General features: G+C 36.2%; 1 long non-coding RNA gene across 3 annotated transcripts in view; it reads left to right on the top strand.

Annotated features, from left to right (window-relative positions):
* The window catches only part of LOC110895153, a 37,246-nt gene that overhangs the window by 13,712 nt on the left and 3,909 nt on the right, over positions 1-19,625 (top strand). The gene's annotated exons all lie outside the window — the stretch shown is intronic.

Here is a 19,625-nt window from a genome sequence, read left to right as displayed (position 1 = left end):
CAAACATGTTTCTTTGTCTATTTACCAAGCAAAACAGATCAAATCAGGCATTTTTGAATATTCATATCACATTCATCTAGTTCATCATATATTCAAGCATATCATTCAACAAGCACATCATCATTCAACAATCATTTCAAAGATCAACTTGTTAACATCACAACCATTCGGTAAATAGGCACTCTTAATCACACATTATCATTAGAACATGAATATCATCAACAATAACAACACTTGATTCGATTTCCACTTAGCATTAAAGATCATCATTCATGTTATCACAATACAAGGGGTTGTATAATATGTAAATCTTCACATTATAGCTAAAACACATTGTTTCTATCATGCTAAAATCCCTAATGCACTTTATCATCAACAACCCAAAAATCATGGTAAACACTTAAGACACTAACCGGTTAGATGGAGGAGTACAAGAGATTGATGAGCCAAGTTCCGAGTGATGATCTCGAGCTAGAATCCGAGAGCCTTGATGTTTCGGTTGGATCCGAGAGAGGGGAGAGGGTGATGCTTGGTTGCTAGGGTTTTAGGGTTTTAGTGAGAGGTAGAGAGTGTGAGAGTTGTGAGGGTGAAATGAATGAGAGTGTAAAGGAGAGTGTGGTGAGGGTTTTGGGTTTTTATACCCGTTTCAAGGCCGGAACCTTTGGTTCCGAGTGGCATGGCCCAACCGGCCCAAATGTTCATTGTTCACTCGAGACCGGGTGGTCTCGAGTTGGGCTTCGTGGTCTCGGCTCACTTCTACTCTAATATATATTTATATCATACATACATACAACACATTATCGGCACATAGCACAAAAGAAATCACAACTTTCATTTTATAACACATATACACGCACAATGTAATTACAAGGTAGTTGTTCGGAAAACCTAGAGTGTCACAATCTAGCTGACTCTATCTCACACATAATAGTGATTGTAGACGAGAAACATTCATCTTGTTGGTGATGAATGTGTTCACCAAGTGACTTGGATTAAGACTTATGTTTAAGTACTTATGAGTCAATGGTAGATTGTTAGAGATCAAAGGTAAACAAGTTATGTTCCTTAAATGAATGATGAAATTTGTGAGACCTTCCTAAAATAGAAAGATGTTTTAGGATTATGATTAAGTCTCATTATTTTGTCTTAACAAGGGATGAATGTTGCAAAGTGATATTATGATATCCTTATGGCTGTGAAGAATCAGAATGATGCATCTTCTGTTCACATGCTAAAGTATTGTAGTTGTTAGTGCATGCATCTTCGACTTCGTCTTGTATCGAGTCTTATACTAGATAGATTAGATCAGGGCACGAAGATCGAGAAAATAGGAGTTTATATATTTGATCTCGCTTGAAAGTGGATTGATATGGTGATTCCGCTTGAGCATGTTCAAGCGGAATCAAATCATTATAAATAGGTGATATGTGGCTCAAGAGAAATTAGTTGTGAAGTTTTCTGAATTCCATACCGAAGTGCTGTCAGTGTGACGTTTGATTGTAATTAGTGTTATATCAATCAAATCAGTGTTTAAAGTGAAGAACAAGCTGTGTCTAAGTCTGTTTCTTGTTTTCCACACCTGAAACAGATTATAACTCCTCTGAACGACTCATTCGGGTCATCTACACGATCCTACAATTGGTATCTGTTGGGATTGAACCCTACCAATTGTTCCAGGGGGAGATTGTTGGGATTGAACCCTACCAGCGGAACAGATAATGTAAAGCCAAAACCGGATCACATCAGAGGACTTCAATAAGCAGCAGTTTACACTTTGCTTTCCCCTTGACAGTGGTATTCTAATAGCTGATGGATCTTAAGTACTGCTCACTATAACCACTGATGAACCAAACACTGATGAGATCCTAAAGACTGCTGAAGACAAACACTGTTGTTCTATCTACTGCTGTTTCCTAAGTACTGCTGAAGACACAAGCACTGCCCACTCAAAGACTGATCACCTTTGAAGAAAGCACTGATGCTCAACATCAGTGGTCGACTGCAACAGTGGAATGAAGAATCAGTGTTTATACATCAGTGTTTTAAGTATAATCAGTGTTTGTATGATCAGTAGTTGTAGAACAGTAGATAGGGTTTGTTAGTCTGTTAGATGTCGCTTTCATGGTGACGTCAGCTGAGATGCCCAGTGGTTTGGACTGCCTATAAATGTAACAGTACTCTGTACTGTTACGTTTGATTGACTGAGTGGTTTCTTCTTCTTCAGTCCAATCCTTTCATCTTGTGCAACCAACCTTGGGGTATCAGGCTGAGGGGGAGCTTAGTTCTGTAAACATGCTGTAATCATTTGCTTTGTATTTCAATCATTCAACTTAATGTGAAGCAATTGTTTATCATACTATTCTCTTCTTTGGATTGTGTTTACAAAGTTTGTATTCATTTCCGCTGCACTTTTCACTGTTTAATATTCTCTGAATGATCAATTTATACAAACAAACACAATCATGAGAGTCTCGAATCTTAACAATTGGTATCAGAGCTTGGACAGTCAAATTCGATCTAACAAACAATTTGACATAACAGTTCAGCTCAAAATTTATTGATACTAAGGTTGATTGTATTTTGTTGAAAAACAGAGTAACGAGTAAGGACGATCAAAGTTGCTACTCAAAAACTCTGTAAAACAACCAAGATGTCATATGACACACAAACTTCACATAACAAGTGATATATGCATAAAACACCTATAGTGCTCAGATCTGAAAAAATGTCTAATAACTATGGTGTAAACTCTTTATTTTACAAAATTAATTTCAATTGTTGTTATGAAGTTGTGATGTTTTTATCATGACTGCTGCTAAGGTGTTTACCTCATGTCAACGAAAATCTATGTTCGGATGATAACATTAGTGTTTTGTTAGCATAAAAAGAGGAAAATTAAAACTTTAGCTATTTTAGATCTTATGTATTGAAAAACAGGTTGAAAATCCCCTAAAAGGACCAAAAGTCAACTATGTTAAAAAAAATACATTAAGAAAATCAGCAGTCAAAATATCCAGATCATGAGTAATGTGGAATTTGGGATAAGCAAGTGCAAAAATGTCCAAATCTCTCAAAACATTGCTGAAAATGATTTTGGATTGAGTATTCTTTCCTTGAAAACCTTCCAGTAAAAGTTTCAACACTCTTCTATGGAAAGGGTAAAAAGGGAAAGAAGAAAAATTACAAAAACTCAAAAGTGTGTTTATCTCAAAACTTTTGAATTCAGAAGAAAAGAGTATAAAACCAAAACACTTAAGAGTCCACAGGTTAATCCTACAAAAGGAAAACCAAAAATAGATCTGCATTTTTGGTCATACATAATGTCATCAATCAACCATGCTCAATTACTGAATCAGGGAAGTTCAGGAAACAAAAGTATCTCCAGATATTTTTCAATAAAGAGGAATAGGCCAAATTTCTCAGAAATTATTCACATGGTAATAAGGTTCACAAAGAACTTTCAAAACCTTGGTGAACGGGCTCCTCATGGTAACAATCAACTGACAAGGAAATGGTACCAAACAGTGGTTACAAGACTTTGGTTCAAACCACTGACCATTGTCCTAAGCTTGAGAATGAAATGATCTTGACCTTATTCGAAGTTACTTTAACTCTTGAGACACATCAGATCTAATTGGTTTTATTATCAGAAAACTTTTACTCTTTTTCTCTGTAAAGTTTTCTTCAAATAAAACAGGATATATTATTCTTTATTTTTCCTTAAGAATGATATACTTTGCACTTTTACTTGTTTTTTATAGCAAAAGTTCAATCACCTGTTGGGATATAGAATCCTTTTATTTTTGCATAGGGTGATATATTCCTTGATAATGAATCAAAAGGAGATGATGAAATAGTTAGGGACATTTCAAGCTCAAGTTTCCATCTCATATCAAAGTTGATTGTTAACAAATTTCAAACATCTGGTTGCTCATGTTTTACTCTAAGTTCTCAAAAGGAATATTAAAACACAAAATGGGTGATCAAAGCTAAATGTGATAATCATCTGGGATACTCAACCACTGTCAAAATCTATAGAAGTGTTCAAAACTTGAAATAGATAAGTGGTAAAACCTGAATGCAAGGGCCAGAAATTTTTCTACATTAAAAATCCTTGTTAACCCTGTTGATGTGATTAATTCTGATAAATTAGCATCTAAATGTGTTTGTCAAGAATTTGATTCTGCAGGTAACTCACATTCACCATCAACAAATGTTGGACGTGATACTAAAATCACTTCCATCATCAGAGCAGCAGATGTACAAAACAGCTGTTAAAGCTCATCCACTGATGAACAAACAGTGTTTGACCAAAATCCAGTATCTCAATCATCCATCATCACTTGACATCAGACACCACTTTGTGGGGGATTGCTATGAAAAAGGTTTGATTTCTCTGCATCATGTCCATCCTTAAAGATCAGTTGGCAGATGTACAAACCAAAGAATTTGATACATCTACCTTTGAAAACTTCATCTCTAGGATTGGAATGCTAAACATGGATCAAAGCAAGTTATCTTGTACTCCATGTGTAAATAGCGTCAAAATGTTTTCAGAAAATCAAAAATAACCTTAAAAATAGTTTAAAATTGAATTTTTCAATAAATCCTCAAAGTCTGTTCAAAGCACTGATGGCATTAAAACTCTGTTAAATAGTAAAATATATCCACTGCCAACGTGTATCCTCTGCTTGTGCAAAACACTGATTTACAACAGAGGTTACACGTGGACAGATGTTATTCAACAGTTGTGTGCATCAGTTGCCATTATCACTTTTTCAAATAAATGGCCTTACACCTCAAACATTCACAAGGCTATCAAAAAATTTCCAAAACAAAAGCAAAGGTGCCTGAGCAGATTTTAGCAGCTACCACTGCTCCTCAGGTATCTGCTGCTGAGCCCACTGCTCAAGATGATCACAACAGCAAAACAACTATTGTGAAACCCACACCTAAATCCACCAAAAGACCAAAACTAAAGAAAATTCAAAAGCCCCCCCTCAAACCTACAATAAAGGCAACTCTGGAAGATGAGATCCCAGAGCAACTGCTAGTGACAACACAAAAGTCACTATAAACCACTGTTGCTACTTCCTCACAGCAGATGGTAGAAAGGTCTCAACCCATGCCTCAAACTCATCCTGATTCTTCTCAAAAAGAACAGGTTGTAAGAACAGGGACACCAAATTATGATGCTCTGGAATCACTTGATTTCATCATCCACAGCCCACTGCCCGGGGCAAATTCACTTTCAACTCCCATCATCATTTCACAAATACCACCATCAATAATGACCTTGTTGCATGCTTTGGATATAACTCAGACATAAATCAGTTCCTCTCAACCACCTATCACTGAGAGTACACTCCAACAAGTGACTGAGTCTGATGCTTATACCTCTGCTATCCCAGCAACAGCTGAGGAGGTTACACCCCTTGAGTTACAAGTAACTCTTGGTGGTTGTTCAAGTGAAGCAGCTACTACAAGTGCTGAACCCACTGGTTTGCACTTGGACAGTAGTTTCATCAATAAGACTTCCTTGAAGGCAATTTCTTCACTGGGAACTCTTGTGTATCCAGTCTTCACTGGTTCACTAAACAGCGTTTCTCATTATGAAGAAAGAAGTCCCCAGTACCAAGAAAAAGGGGCATCAGTGGTTAATGTTTGGAGTACACTCCCTACCTCAACCACTGATAAAACCACTGCTAGTGGGAAATCAGATGATCCCATTAAATTGGGTGATGGTTTAGAGTACCAGGAATTGACGGAACATCTTGAAAAACTGGATATCTCTATTGCAGAAAACAAAGAAATGCTGCATCAGTTGTTGAAAGTTCAAAAGGTGTAACCCACTGTTGTTCCAACTCAAGCACTTGCTCCAACACAAGCACCTGCTGCAAATGAGTTATGGAATTTATTTCAACCCTTGCACCTATCTTCGAAAGAGTTGATGATGCCAAAAAGGGGGGAGAAACTGATTCTGAGGAAAATCTCTCAGTAACTTTTGCTGAAACATCTGTCAAAGAAAAGGAAAAGGGAGGTGATGAAACCCTGAAAATTCAAGTAGATGATGAAGATACACAAATGAGGATCGTTCAAAGTCAAGTCAATTCAGCTGGTCTCAAAACCACTGCTGATATTAAAAGGGTAAGGGATGAGAGCAGAGCTTTGGTTAAGAAAAAGAAGAGGTTGGTACTTCATTTAAAGAAGAGTCCTGTTAAAAACAAGGCAATCAACCACCACAACTTCTAAAACTAAGCCAGTTACTACTTCAACCACAACTTCTGTTCCCACAAAATCAATTACACCTCCACCATTAACAACATTTTTCAGCCAAACAACTGCCACCAATACCACATCAACACACTCCACAACCACTGCCATCCCTACTAAATCAACCACTGCCACATCTAATACATCATCATCATCACAAACACCACAACCACTACCATCCTTTATCAAAGAAGGAAACAAAGCAGATGGACGCAAAAATACCAAAAGAAGACCAAGCTTCAGAGAAATATATCATAAAGATGGTTCTTCAGACACTTAGAGCAGAACTACAAGAAACAGCAAAATCTCAAGACACTGCTCAAAGTTGTCATTACCAGGCCTCAATCTCCAAACTCGTCAAATAAACCTCTCCCAAGAAACCCATTGGATTCAAAAATACTAAAGTGGATGTCTGATCAAAAGACCCACGTATTGACTTTGCTCAGATCCAATGGTGAGGTGAAGCATATATCAAGGGAAAATGCACTTGGCCTGGGTGTAGAGGATTTACAAGATCTCCTTGAGCTTACACTGTGCAGAGATGAGGGTGATAAGGATTCCATGAACTTAGAATTACAATTCAAAGGTCAAGTAAAGGAACTTCTGATGAGACAATAAAGATCCTGAATAATGAAGTGTTTTGGCATCATCTGTTCCAGGGGGAGATTGTTGGGATTGAACCCTACCAGAGGAACAGATGACGTAAAGCCAAAACTGGTTCAGAACAGTGGATTCATCATAAGAAGCAGTTTGCACTAAACTTTCCCCTTGAAAGTGATCCAAACAGCTGATATGCTCCAAGTACTGCCCTTATCAACAACTGATTGTTCCTGGAAGCTACTGATCAAGTCAAAGATTGATGAAGAACTATAGCCCTGCTGCCCAATCTACTGCCTTGAGTCAAGCACTGCTGATCATGACAAGTGCTGCTGGGTTCACAGCAGTGGAAGGATGCAGCAGCAGTTTTCATTCTCTTTATGTAATGTAAAGCCAAAGCAATGATGTAGTTTAAAGGCTGAAGCTCAATCTACTGATGAATTCCAAGCACTGATGAAGAACCATAGTACTGCCCTTTCAAGGCCTGATCACCCTTTGAAGAAAGCATTGATGCTCAACATCAGTGGTCGATTGCAACAGTGGAATGAAGAATCAGTGTTTATACATCAGTGTTTTAAGTATAATCAGTGTTTATATGATCAGTAGTTGTAGAACAGTAGATAGGGTTTGTTAGTCTGTTAGATGTCGCTTTCATGGTGACGTCAGCTGAGATGCCCAGTGGTTTGGACTGATGAACCAATCCCTACAAATGGTAAAAACAAACTAATTTTCCGGAAAAATCATTTTGATTAAAACAAACTTAAGTGTTTTGAAATCATAAAGAGAACATGGTTTGTTGAAAGGGGGAGTTCTGATTGTTTATGCCTAGTGGATGGCGAATTGATGCGATTTGATATCGGTTGTCATTTTACTTGTATAGTTTATTTTCAAATTTTGTTTTTACAAAGTGGGTCAAGAGCTCAGTTTGTTTTTCAAATTTCTTTTAAATGTGTTTGCATTTTAGGGAGAGTAAAAATTTCAAAAAATCCAAAAACAAAGGCAGTGGTCCAGAAGTTGAAAGAAGCCCAAAAATCCAAACTGCATTTAGTGCTGGAGATTCATCTGAAAAAGTTGATCAGAATTCAAACAAAAGCAGTGGATTCTCTTCATATCCGAGTATTAATCCCAAGAGTTCATCTGAAAGTTTCAGTTCTCAAAGCTCAAAAACTGGAAATGGTTATGTGATACAATGCAACATTGCTTTGAATCTTCCTAATGGTCAAAGTTTCTCTGAAGAAGTTGCGAAAGATCACATGGCATTACTTGGTTCTCTGCTATTATCCTATGAAGGGTTGGTTGCAGGGAGGATTGGGAATCCTATGTTAGCAAAGGAGGATTACGAACAGATAGAAGCTGAAGAGATGGAGCTCATGGACATCAAATGGTGTCTAGTTAGTGTCCTGCGAAGAGCTAAAAAATTCAAATTGATTACTGGAAGAAATGACTTCCTTGATGCACATGTGTCTACTTTAGGTTTTGATAAATCTAAAGTTACTTGTATTAAATGCAGGGAGAAAGGTCATTTCAAGAGGGAATGCAAGAACAGAGAAGCTAGTGATGTGAAGAATCCGTTCGGAAAAGATGACAACTACCGGAAAGCCATTTACCAACAAGTTGGTCAACAGCAACAGCAAGAACCACAAGTGGCTCATGGTAGAAAAGTGATAGAGGATTCAAAGAGAGCATGTATGGGGAATCAAGAAAACTTTAACTGGAACATTTAGGATGATGAAAGACTACCTGAAGGCTATAGCTGGGATATGTTTACAGATGAAAAAGGAGATTTCAAAGCTTTCATTGCCAAGATTGTGAAAGAACCAGATATGTTCACCGAATGGATGAAATCTATTGGAGTTAGTGTGAAGAATGAAGATGAAAGTCTGTTCATTTGATGAAAGTTCACAGAGTTCTGAAGAAAGTTCAGAAAGAGAAGCTGTCTTTGATCAAACACCATCTGATTCTGGTTCTTCGGATGAGTGTTCTGACAAATCAGTAGAGTTTGATCAATCTCCGATTGATGACAGCAATGACGATGAAGAAGAAAGACATATTAATGTTGCAAAATCTCATCTTTCTCCTAAAAGTTTTCATTTCTATTTTGCAGATCGCTTGGAAAAACTAAAGGAGAAATGAGCAAGAAAAGAACAAAAACAAATGAAGATTGATGGTGTTGTTCAAAATGAAGAGATTGTTCAAATTGAAGAAGTTAAAAGTATTGCTGAGGAGATTGTTGAAACAAAAAGGAAATGTGAAAGTATGGATCAAGAAGAAGATTCTGATTTTAATGATAAAGTTCAATTTGCTAAAAAAGTGTTTCAAACAATCAAAAGAGTAGTTGAAGAAAATGAAAAAGTTGTAGAAGTGGAGAAAATTATTGAAGTAGAAAAGATTGTAGAAATCATCAAACCTTGCATAAAGTGTTTAGAACCATGCACGGAATGTGCAACAAAAGATGAGAAGTTGGCTGAGCTTGTGAAAATGAAGGAACAATTACTGTTCAATCTAAATTACGTGAAGGAATCTTATGATGTTTTGAACAGAACAGTAATTGGTCTTCAAAAGACAAACTCTGAAAGAGAAAATGCATTAACAATGATGAATGCAACGATGATGACAAAGCAGAAAGCTATCAACTTCTACATCGAAGAAAGTGCCAAATGGAAACAAGAGTTGGAAACAGAGAAAATTGAGAATGAGAGAATCAGACGCTTGTTACAAAGTTATTCTAGTTCTGATTATCTTATTGATCGAATTTATCCAACTGTTGCAGGTATGGAAGCTTTTCAAGATGACAAGCCAAAGAAAAAGGATACTAGTAAGAAACCGACTGTTAGCTATATCAAGTGTGCGCCTCCGATCTGGGAAGGTTATTCTCCCAGAAAGCCAAATGAGGAGCAAGTCCAAAAGGCAGTCAATATAAAACTAAAATCCGAAACAACTGATGAATTACGAGAAAACATTGACGTCACGTTCACCTCGTCTGACACTGATCATGAGTTTGAGTTAATCAAAAAGGTGGTCAATCTGGTGTTGGATACTGATGAGGAGTCTGAGTCAAAGTTTGAGTCTGAAGGGTCAAGTTCGTCAGTCAACAGTTCAAAACCGATGGATAAAAGGACTTACAGTAAAGAATTTTTGTTATCAAAATCAAACTTGAATGATGAAACGTTCGAAGTAGCAAATACCTTGAATGATTCTGACAAGTTATATTCTGACAAAGAGTTGCCAATAAGAAGTGTTCGTTTTTACATGATCAAAAAGGTTTTCAAAATGACAGAAATTAATATTTCTGAAATAAAAGATTTAAATCTTACTGGAAAACCTAAAAAATACACTTCAAGAGTTCAACAACGGATAAACAAGAAAAAGGGTTACAATTCTGGTTCTGGTTTCAAAAGAAACCAAACCATAATTGTAGCTATAAAAAGAAAGGATTGGGTTTTACACCACCTGAAAATTAAAAAATGATAAAATTTCTAAAACAAACACAGGTGGAAGTGCAGAAGAAGAACAGAATAAACCGTTCTGGAGACAATCAAACCAGGAATTTCTTGCTGAAAAGAAGAGAAAAGGAACCGGAGTCTTTCACAGAAAAGATACTCGAACCTGTTTTAAATGCAATGAAACTGGTCACATTGCATCAGTTTATTCTCAAATGGAAAAACCAAAACAGGGAGTATCTGAAAAACTTAAAGAAAAGGTTGTTGATGTTGAACTACCAACTGAAGAGGTCAAAACTTTTGAAAACTCGACTTATGAAGTTGGTGAGAGTTCAAAGAAAAATTTTTACAAAAAGAAAGCCAAAGACAACCAAGTGTGGGTTGTTAAGAAGGGTGATGAAAAAGTCGGCGATGAATCTGATTCCACAAAATCAGTGGAGCCACAAATTGAGGTTAAGGAAGAAAAATTTGTGCCTTCAGAAGATGATGTTGAAATTCCATCTTTGAAGTTTGAAAATATTAAGCAAAAAGTTGGTAAGGTTGAGATCTCAAATCAATTCTTTTCTGATCAGAAGGAATTTGATATTGAGAAAGTATTCAATGGGAATGTTAAGAAAATTTTTGGGAAAATGATTGATGGGAAAGTAAAAGGGGTTAAAGATTTTTACGCTACCAAGAAAGCAACTTATAACCCTACTGAACAAGAGCTGAAAACAACCAAGGTTGGTAAGACTTGGGTGGAATTTCTCTTTCCTTGAAAATCAGGACATGCCGGAGATCCCAAGTTTGTAATCGTGGATCAGGAATCGGCATCATACTTGTTATGATAGATTTTGTGAAAGATCTTAAAGTTGGTTAAATTTTACAGGTGATGGACTATGCCGGAGCTTCCAGGTTGGTAAGAGTGAAGCAGGAATCGGCATCTTGATTGGTAAAATGGTTTGTGTAGATGTTTTATTCCTACATGTGGTAAAAATGATAAGTCTTACAAGTGGTACAGAGGTTTGATGGTGCATACTTGCAACTAGTAAATCAGGGACATTAAATTGTACTTGATTTACTACAAGTGTTTAAAAAATAAACAAGATGATGAACCAATCCCTACAAATGGTAAAAACAAACTAATTTTCCGGAAACATCATTTTGATTAAAACAAACTTAAGTGTTTTGAAATCATAAAGAGAAAATAGTTTGTTGAAAGGGGGAGTTCTGATTGTTTATGCCTAGTGGATGGCGAATTGATGCGATTTGATATCGGTTGTCATTTTACTTGTATAGTTTATTTTCAAATTTTGTTTTTACAAAGTGGGTCAAGAGCTCAGTTTGTTTTTCAAATTTCTTTTAAATGTGTTTGCATTTTAGGGAGAGTAAAAATTTCAAAAAATCCAAAAACAAAGGCAGTGGTCCAGAAGTTGAAAGAAGCCCGAAAATCCAAACTGCATTTAGTGCTGGAGATTCATCTGAAAAAGTTGATCAGAATTCAAATAAAAGCAGTGGATTCTCTTCATATCCGAGTATTAATCCCAAGAGTTCATCTGAAAGTTTCAGTTCTCAAAGCTCAAAAACTGGAAATGGTTATGTGATACAATGCAACATTGCTTTGAATCTTCCTGATGGTCAAAGTTTCTCTAAAGAAGTTGCGAAAGATCACATGGCATTACTTGGTTCTGTGCTATTATCCTATGAAGGGTTGGTTGCAGGGAGGATTGGGAATCCTATGTTAGCAAAGGAGGATTACGATCAGATAGACGCTGAAGAGATGGAGCTCACGGACATCAAATGGTGTCTAGCTAGTGTCCTGCGAAGAGCTGAAAATTTCAAATTGATTACTGGAAGAAATGACTTCCTTGATGCACATGTGTCTACTTTAGGTTTTGATAAATCTAAAGTTACTTGTTTTAAATGTAGGGAGAAAGGTCATTTCAAGAGGGAATGCAAGAACATAGAAGCTAGTGATGTGAAGAATCCGTTCGGAAAAGATGACAACTACCGGAAAGCCATTTACCAACAAGTTGGTCAACAGCAACAGCAAGAACCACAAGTGGCTCATGGTAGAAAAGTGATAGAGGATTCAAAGAGAGCATGTATGGGGAATCAAGAAAACTTTAACTGGAACATTCAGGATGATGAAAGACTACCTGAAGGCTTTAGCTGGGATATGTTTACAGATGAAAAGGGAGATTTCAAAGCTTTCATTGCCAAGATTGTGAAAGAACCAGATATGTTCACCGAATGGATGAAATCTATTGGAGTTAGTGTGGAGAATGAAGATGAAAAGTCTGTTCATTTGATGAAAGTTCACAGAGTTCTGAAGAAAGTTCAGAAAGAGAAGCTGTCTTTGATCAAACACCATCTGATTCTGGTTCTTCGGATGAGTGTTCTGATAAATCAGTAGAGTTTGATCAATCTCCGACTGATGACAGCAATGACGATGAAGAAGAAAGACATATTAATGTTGCAAAATCTCATCTTTCTCCTGAAAGTTTTCATTTCTATTTTGCAGATCGCTTGTATTAACTAAAGGAGAAACGAGCAGCAAAAGAACAAAAACAAATGAATATTGATAGTGTTGTTCAAAATGAAGAGATTGTTCAAAATAAAGAAGTTAAAAGTGTTGCTGAGGAGATTGTTGAAACAAAAAGGAAATGTGAAAGTATGGATCAAGAAGAAGATTCTGATTTTAATGATAAAGTTCAATTTGCTAAAGAAGTGTTTCAAACAATCAAAAGAGTAGTTGAAGAAAATGAAAAAGTTGTAGAAGTGGAGAAAATTATCGAAGTAGAAAAGATTGTAGAAATCATCAAACCTTGCACAAACTGTTTTGAACCATGCAAGGAATGTGCAGCAAAAGATAAGAAGTTGGCTGAGCTTGTGAAAATGAAGGAACAATTACTGTTCAATCTAAATTACGTGAAGGAAGCTTATGATGTTTTGAACAGAACAGTAATTGGTCTTCAAAAGACAAACTCTGAAAGAGAAAATGCATTAACAATGATGAATGCAACGATGATGACAAAGCAGAAAGCTATCAACTTCTACATCGAAGAAAGTGCCAAATGGAAACAAGAGTTGGAAACAGAGAAAATTGAGAAGGAGAGAATCAGACGCTTGTTACAAAGTTATTCTAGTTCTGATTATCTTATTGATCGAATTTATCCAACTGTTGCAGGTATGGAAGCTTTTCAAGATGACAAGCCAAAGAAAAAGGATACTGGTAAGAAACCGACTGTTAGCTATATCAAGTGTCCGCCTCTGATCTGGGAAGGTTATTCTCCCAGAAAGCCAAATGAGGAGCAAGTCCAAAAGGCAGTCAATATAAAACTAAAATCCGAAACAACTGATGAATTACCAGAAAACATTGACGTCACGTTCACCTCATCTGACACTGATCATGAGTCTAAGTTAATCAAAAAGGTGGTCAATCTGGTGTTGGATACTGATGAGGAGTCTGAGTCAAAGTCTGAGTCTGAAGGGTCAAGTTCGTCAGTCAACAGTTCAAAACCGATGGATAAAAGGACTTACAGTAAAGAATTTTTGTTATCAAAATCAAACTTGAATGATGAAACGTTCGAAGTAGCATATACCTTGAATGATTCTGACAAGTTATATTCTGACAAAGAGTTTCCTATAAGAAGTGTTTGTTTTTACATGATCAAAAAGGTTTTCAAAATGACAGAAATTAATATTTCTAAATAAAAGATTTAAATCTTACTGGAAAACCTAAAAAATACACTTCAAGAGTTCAACAATGGATAAACAAGAAAAAGGGTTACAATTCTGGTTCTGGTTTCAAAAGAAACCAAACCATAATTGTAGCTATAAAAAGAAAGGATTGGGTTTTACACCACCTGAAAATTATAAAAATGATAAAATTCCTAAAACAAACACAGGTGGAAGTGCAGAAGAAGAACAGAATAAACCGTTCTGGAGACAATCAAACAAGGAATTTCATGCTGAAATGAAGAGAAAAGGAACTGGAGTCTTTCACAGAAAAGATACTCGAACCTGTTTTAAATGCAATGAAACTGGTCACATTGCATCAGTTTGTTCTCAAATGGCAAAACCAAAACAGGGAGTATCTGAAAAACTTAAAGAAAAGGTTGTTGATGTTGAACTACCAACTGAAGAGGTCAAAACTTTTGAAAACTCGACTTATGAAGTTGGTGAGAGTTCAAAGAATTTTTTTTTACAAAAAGAAAGCCAAAGACAACCAAGTGTGGGTTGTTAAGAAGGGTGATGAAAAAGTCGGCGATGAATCTGATTCCACAAAATCAGTGGAGCCACAAATTGAGGTTAAGGAAGAAAAATTTGTGTCTTCAGAAGATGATGTTGAAATTCCATCTTTTAAGTTTGAAAATATTAAGCAAAAAGTTGGTAAGGTTGAGATCTCAAATCAATTCTTTTCTGATCAGAAGGAATTTGATATTGAGAAAGTATTCAATGGGAATGTTAAGAAAATTTTTGGGAAAATGATTGATGGGAAAGTAAAAGGGGTTAAAGATTTTTACGCTACCAAGAAAGCAACTTATAACCCTACTGAACAAGAGCTGAAAACAACCAAGGTTGGTAAGACTTGGGTGAAAATTCTCTTTCCTTGAAAATCAGGACATGCCGAAGATCCCAAGTTTGTAATCGTGGATCAGGAATCGGCATCATACTTGTTATGATAGATTTTGTGAAAGATCTTAAAGTTGGTTACATTTTACAGGTGATGGACTATGCCGGAGCTTCCAGGTTGGTAAGAGTGAAGCAAGAATCGGCATCTTGATTGGTAAAATGGTTTGTGTAGATGTTTTATTCCTACATGTGGTAAAAATGATAAGTCTTACAAGTGGTACAGAGGTTTGATGGTGCATACTTGCAACTGGTAAATCAGGGACATTAAATTGTACTTGATTTACTACAAGTGTTTAAAAAATAAACAAGATGATGAACCAATCCCTACAAATGGTAAAAACAAACTAAATTTCCGGAAAAATCATTTTGATTAAAACAAACTTAAGTGTTTTGAAATCATAATGAGAAAATGGTTTGTAGAAAGGGGGAGTTCTGATTGTTTATGCCTAGTGGATGGCGAATTGATGCGATTTGATATCGGTTGTCATTTTACTTATATAGTTTATTTTCAAATTTTGTTTTTACAAAGTGGGTCAAGAGCTCAGTTTGTTTTCAAATTTCTTTTAAATGTGTTTGCATTTTAGGGAGAGTAAAAATTTCAGAACATCCAAAAACATTAGAAAAATTTGAAAAAGCCAAAAACATGATAAAATCAAAATTGACTTTTGTTGTATATAAGAGGAAATGATAGTACATCAGTGGACTGTCACAACATGCTAAAGAAATGGAAAGTAAAATGTGATAAACAATCTCACTGCGGATATGCCAGTAGGTTTTTGCACATTTAATAGATTGTAATGAGATATAAACCTAAAATTCAAACTTGCTTATATCGTGGGGAACAACTTCTTGGATATATGGGTAACCCCCGAAATCTTGTTTGAAAGGTCCCTCTTTCTGAGATACTAGGTCTTTATACTCAGTGATATCTGGGGTATTATCCCGGGACTTCTGCTGAATGGAAATTCTGACTTAGTCCCCGTATAATACTTTCTGCAAAAGCTTTGAAATATAAGCTCGTCCTCAGCAAAATGATGAAACAATAAAATTGATAATCATTGTTGTGGAAGAAAAGATCCTCTAAAGGGGACACACCTAAAGTCGAACCGTCATCTTTCTGCTGAACGGAAGTTCTGACCTGAGCTCTCACGGTTTCGCATCTAACCCCTTTACAGATATCATTTGTGGTATACTCACCTGTAAGACTGAATATTGGGATCTGGATACGGGAGTATATTCAAGTAGTGGGACACGCTAATAAGTTTAAGTGCTTAAAACATTTATATCGTATCTCGGAACAGTTGAACTTTGTGTGAAAATTTAAGTGGACCAATATACTGACAATCTAGGTGAATTGTTTATAACTTAAAATGAAATGAAGTTTAACGATGTTGGTGATTTGTCTCATAAACTGATATGATCCTCTTAGACAAACTCACAAAAATATTGTCTGTAAATATTTCTTTACTGCATTGCTTTATAATCAAAAAAATCCAAAAAGATTTTTAGTGTGTTTTAGCAATAAACTTTTGAATAATACAAAAAGATTTTTGACAACTGGTGTTGAAAAGCTGATTTTCAAAGTTCCAAGTGCTAAACATGATGACATTTATGTGAGGGAGAGTATGTGTTTGAAAATCAAATGTGTTAATCATTTTTACAAATGGTTCATCAAGATTATGGAGTTAATTTTAAAGGGAAGTCTGAGTTAGTGCATGCATCTCACCTATATTTTAAATGTGTGAAATTTACTTTGAGGTAGAGATTGTGCAAGTGTAAGTTTGAGCCAGGTGATGATCCTAAGCTGGATGAGAGCCAGGACACGATCTTGGAACAACATTAGTAGAGCCAGGCTGATTGATACTAATAAGCTTATGTTTAGAGAGCCAAGTTCCGATACCTGAGGACTCTGAATTGAAGAATAGAGCTAGGTGATCTTGGGAAATGAGCCAGATTACGATCCTGATAAAGATGATGCTGATGAACTTAAGGAATGCCAGCACATTATTAGGGAGAGTCTGAAGACATGCAAGAGAAGATAGAAAGAGTGAAGCCCAGAGACGGATCAAGACTGAAGTTGCAAAGACTCGACATGTAAGACTCGTCAACATCTGAAGGGGAGTCTGTTAGTGCATGCATATGTCGACTTCGTCTTGTATCGAGTCTTGTACTAGATAGATTAGATCAGGGCACGAAGATCGAGAAAATAGGAGTTTATATATGTGATTTCGCTTGAAAGTGGATTTGCATGTGATTCCGCTTGAATCTGTTCAAGCGAAATCAGAAACATGTTAATTCCGCTTGAGTAGGTTAGTGTGTGATTTAGCTTGTATGGTGATTCCGCTTGAGCATGTTCAAGCGGAATCAGATCAGTATAAATAGGTGATATGTGGCTCAAGCGAAATTAGTTGTGAAGTTTTCTGAATTCCATACCGAAGTGCTGCCGGTGTGACGTTTGATTGTAATTAGTGTTATATCAATCAAATCAGTGTTTAAAGTGAAGAACAAGCTGTGTCTAAGTCTGTTTCTTGTTTTCCGCACCTGAAACAGATTATAACTCCTCTGAACGACTCATTCGGGTCATCTACTGTAGATCCCAAAACGTATCCGGATCACAGTGGTTGGTTGTTTTAACCCATAACACCTATTGATTAGGTGTTTGAGATATGAAAAGTTAAGAAATATCAAAGATGAAGGGAAGCTAATGGATTAATGAATACAACCAGTGTTGTATTGAATCCAAACAATAAGATATAGCAATAAACAACCTTGGATATCAGATTTGAGCACTAGATCAACAAGAGAAAGTAACAACACCAATATTCATTCAAGAGCCAAAAGCTTGAGTTGGTTACATGGCTTGGACTATTTATAGGGTGTTCCTGATCTGCCAGCAAATTTATAAATTTGCTGGAATCTTATCTACACTAGGTCAGGAACATTAGTATTAGAGAATTACAAAACAAGCCCTTGTACATTCTAATTTGCTACTAACTACTATTAAACCAATCCAGCACAAGTATCAACGATCTCAAAAGCTCTAACATCTACACGATCCTACAGTAGTCTAAAGCATGCTAGACTAGTACTTGGTTAATTATGGGTCTTGAAGGAGACTAATTAACTCTAAACATTCAAATGTGTATGAACACAAAAAGAATTTGTGTACAGACAAAATTAAGGGAGAATTTTTCATTCATTATAAGGAAAAGACATGTAACTTTTGAAGAGTTTGTTTGAAAAGCTAATGAGGAGAACTCATTGTCTAAGCTTATTCTAGATGTTAAATTAGAATTATTCTAAGTTGGTGACAAACTTATGACAATGGCATGTGTTGCTTTGGTTAGCTCAGAAGCTTTTGCAAGCTAATGCAGTATGAGTTAAATCCACTGATACAATGAGGTTGATCTTGTTCAATCATATGTGTATAAATGTCGCCATAAGTGGTGTTACGGAAATATTGATCAAATGGCAAGAAATGTGGGGGAGGATCCATTTAGAAACAACCCTATAAGGGTATGTAGAAATGGTTTTCATTACCCCATCTGGATGATATCCTATAATACTTAAATGTGGGGGCGTCTTGCATTTGTATCATAAAAGTTTGGCAATAAGGATTTTGTAATCCAGTCTAACATTGCAAACAGACGACTATGTGGAGGACACAAAGGTCGTAGTGTATAATGGAGATGTGTTTGCCTTAAATGAGAAGCGTATCTTACAAAGACATATATTATAACCAGATTCAGATGGCCACTGAGGTTATAGTCTTAGAAGTTGACAATAGGCAAAATTGACTTACGAGTTAAGAACACATCATGACAATTGATCTCAAATACGCAAAGTTATTTGTTAATGTTATAGATCCAACAACCTGAGGGTTTATTAGAGATTAAGTTGTGGAATGAGATTGAAGCCCATGGAAAAAGGGTATGTGAAGGACGCCTAACTTAGTTGACTGGAGATCCCAATATCTAAGTTCAATAGGACAACTAACTCATATGCCTAAAGGTGGTCACTGTGGGGGCATAAATGATATGCACAAGCTAGTATATATGGTTATACATACCCCCAAAGTATAAAAGGGTGTTTAAATACGTCCTAGTCTATTCCTATGATATTCAGTGACAAAAGTGAGGCTAAGCATAATATGTGGTAAATGATTTCGATAAATCACGATAACCACAATGCTTTTAATGATCTAAGGAGAATCACCTATGTTAGAGAGAAGTAGGGTTGCTTCGAATGGAATTGGGGGCACAATTCCTAGAGCTCTCGCAGAACCAGGAAAGTGTTCCAAGACCATTATTGGACACGACTATGAGGAGATGACCCGGCTAGGGAGAGTCTTGTGTGAAGTGTATTGTCGTCTACACAAACGGGGGATGAGTTCAAAGACATCGAGATCTACTCAGAGCTAGTGGGCTAAGTGCATTTCATGAGCGAAGGTTCAAAGGGTAACACCTACCTATCGTATGCAAAACTCAACTGTCGAGGTTACATTGGAAATTTTAAGTGTTTTGAACGATCTCCATTCATGTGGGGGATTGTTGGAAATTTGGTGAATGGATATTTAATATATTTATAATTTAATGAAATTATAAATATTAATTAGAATCTTCATGTGGTAAATAAAAGAGAAACTCTTGAGTAGAAGTTCTTAATGACATTTAATTAGTTTTATTAGAGTTTTTAAGT

Source organism: Helianthus annuus, chromosome 12 (genome assembly GCF_002127325.2).
Source record: "Helianthus annuus cultivar XRQ/B chromosome 12, HanXRQr2.0-SUNRISE, whole genome shotgun sequence".
NCBI lineage: Eukaryota > Viridiplantae > Streptophyta > Magnoliopsida > Asterales > Asteraceae > Helianthus > Helianthus annuus.
The sequence above is the reverse complement of the archived record's forward strand: the minus strand, read 5'-3'. Positions and strand labels throughout refer to the sequence as shown.